We start from the raw sequence: 3,298 nt of genomic DNA, 5'->3' as shown, positions 1-3,298 counted from the left end.
GAACAAACACAAGTTCATAGCAGAAGCGTAAGATACAAGGACTCTCTAGTCCACAGGCCAACGCTTGACGTCGGAAGACTCCTAGTTGTCGTAGGCGTCCTGCTGTTCATCTCCTTGTTCATCTTCATACTCTGGCCATTTGAATAGCCAGGGACAAAGCCGTGAGTACTTCAAGTACTCGCAAACTAATACTAATGTAAGTGCTAGACATTTCTAGTATGGTTTGCTAAGCTCTAGTTTATTTGCATAAAGCCAATTTTAGTTCACAAGTATTTGAGAAAAGGTTATTCAAGTGCTAACTAACTCAAGTGGGAACATTAGTGTCATTCCCACCATTTCAAGTGGTGATTTTAATTCAATTCACCACAAGTCATTTCACCATCTTCTTGCAACATCATTTTCAAAAGTATGACATCGGAAACTGTATGGCCTTTCCAACCGTCCGTAACCGTGGACGCGGCTATTCGAATAGATTTACACTCTGCAGAGGTTGCACACTTGTGCCACAACATTTGATTTCATCCGTCGGGATTACCCCGAATCATCGTAACACGGTACGCGGATCATCAACCATAACCTTTCACTTACAAATCCTAGTATGAGCACCTCTCCCCATGAGCTTGGCCTCCCAAGTGAAGACCAACCGTCAACCTGGGAACCGCACGTGGCTTGGCCATACATTTCACCTCAATTTCACATCATTTCTCAACAACGGAGGCAGCCTCAAGCATAACCCCTATGACGTGTGTTCGGAGGGAACCCATACTAAGATGCATAAACTTCCGCTTAAGCCCTACCCATAATCAGGTATTGTGGGGGTACTTACTAATTGGAAAGGTATCGCATTCAAACCAACATCATGTTTATCAAAAATCACCATCTTCTCTTGGTCATATTCACCTTCAAAAATCATTCAATGGACTGATTCATCATTCCAAGGTTTCAAATTCATTTCAAGTCACATTGTTCCCATCTAGAGTAGTCAAGTTTTATTCATTAGCACTAGCTCTAAATCATGAGGGGTGCTATCTTGCTTTGCTTGATTGAGACTACTTCACTATTCTAGTAACTTCTTTACTTTGACCAAAGTTAACTATAAAAGCAACTTATTGAGAAAACCAGTAAAACTTGTAATGTATAAACTTGGGATAGGCTTATGTAAGAAAAGGTAAGATTCATGGTGCCTTGCCCCAAGGGGCTTTGCACTTTGCAAGAATATTAGCTTGCCTTGGTAGTTCTCAAAATTCTCCTCCTCCTCCTCTTGGTAGCAACCTTCTTCTTCGGTGTACTCTCCGGTGCTAGCGTCTAAATTTGAATACGAGTATAATTACTCACTAATTCAATGGATATTCCATGTATCATATATATACACACAAACTATTCTATGCACACAAATAATCTAATTAGGGTGCATGGGTTGTGTTGCTTGAGGAGAATTCACTTCCTTTTATTTAATATGTAAATGATAGTTTCCATAGGGTTCTTGAGAAATAATTTAAATCTCTAAGCAATTCATATAAGTGAGTTTGGCCAGGGGTCCAAACATCACATGAATTCATGTGAGACCAAGTTTAAATGAAGTATAGGACTTCATATAATTTACTTAATAGTTTTGGACAATATCAATTACATAAACTAGCCATATTGTCCATTAATTAAACTAGGGCATGATCATGCAAAGTGACCACACCATTTTATTGCATAAACAATTAGTGTATGTCAAATGTGAGCTATTAGAGTTGGAATTTGTCGTCGTGGTGAACGAGCAGATGCCATAGGATGGCTTAGATTGGGGCCGAATGGACGCAAGAGGATTCGGGGGAGGGTTTGCGATTAGATGGGAAGAACTTCCGGATGCTTTCCTCAAGAACACAGCCAGAGACCGGTATACAAGAAGAGAGACAAGAGGAAGAACTCTTTACTAGATCGCTAGCTTCATTGATCACAGCATGGTTACAAGTTCTGTCTACCTCTATTTCATCGTGCCCGCAAGGAGGGCTGCCCCCTCTCCTTATATAGGGGAGAGGGTGGCTTACAGAGCAAGAAACCCTAATGGCATCTTTGACTGGACAAACTACTTTACAGAGTTACTGTACAAAGCTACTTTAATCATAGATGACACCGGGGCCTTCTTTTATCATAGAAGCTGACGTCCTCCGGCTTCTTTCTCCGTCACCTCTCTCTTTGGCGCCGTGGCTCGAATAAAGTTACTTTGCTTAGCTCATCCTTGTCTTCTTGCTCTGAAGAGAATCTTTGACCAGTCCCGCCGACGAGCTCTCCTTTCCGGTATCTCCTATACCGGGATCCGGCATACCCCTCGGGGATACCGGCTTAGCTTTGCTTTCCCGATTCCTACTAGGCTTCCGGTAAGATCATTAAACCGGTATCCCGATGGCTCAAACCATCCGGTTTGGCATGCCTTTGGCATACCGGGGTTATCCCCCAACATTAGTCCCCGAAGCTGGTATAGCCCGGAGGATTCTATCCTACGGACCATGCCAGGTTTTCATCTTTTAAGATACCGGTTTAATCACTCATGTCTTGAGCTTAGTTCCGGCACCTTTACCCTTGTTCTTTCTTCTATTTGCAAGGCTCGTTCCGGCATCTCTCTTTTCCGGTATCATGTGTCTTTACTCCTTCCTCGGCGAAGTCGAGAATATTTCGGGCCCCGCGCCTGTCAGAGACATGCGCACTGTAACTGACGCGCCAGTGTCCGTTGTCACATCGCTTCGACTCCCGCGCGCCCATTTAATGCACCGCTGCGGATCCCACTACCTCTTCGGGATCCCGTGTGCGCCTCCGTGTGGCGTCCATTTTCTCGCGTGTATCCCTTCGCCACGTGGCGGCCCAAGGTGCGAACCGTCGCGGGCCGCGAGGCGAACCGCCGCGGCCCGGGCCGGTTCCCTCGCCCACTTTCTCTCTCCTTTATAAACACAACCGCCCCTTCTTCTTCATCTTCTTCGCATTCTCCTCCTTCGCGCACAGAGCTCCACGCCTTTGCGCCACCGTCGCTCTCCGTCCGCCGTCGCTCGTTCAAGCTCCGGCGCCCGGCGAACTCACGCCGTGCTTCCGCCGGACTTCGCTGTGCGGAGATCTTCGGCAGCAACTTCATCGCGCCCGCCGCATTTGCCCTTCTTCGCGAGCTTCTCCGCCTCGCCGTTGACGGTGCTCACCGGCGACCGCAGGTCTGCTCCGCCGCTAGCAAACACTTCCCTCAGCGACTGCGCCGCTTAAGGTTGGTACCGATCTCGCTTCACTCGCCCCCTGCTTGCTTTTCAGATCTTGGGTCTTTGGTGTT

Source organism: Lolium rigidum, chromosome 1 (assembly GCF_022539505.1).
Source record: "Lolium rigidum isolate FL_2022 chromosome 1, APGP_CSIRO_Lrig_0.1, whole genome shotgun sequence".
Taxonomy (NCBI): Eukaryota; Viridiplantae; Streptophyta; class Magnoliopsida; order Poales; family Poaceae; genus Lolium; species Lolium rigidum.
The sequence above is the reverse complement of the archived record's forward strand: the minus strand, read 5'-3'. Positions refer to the sequence as shown.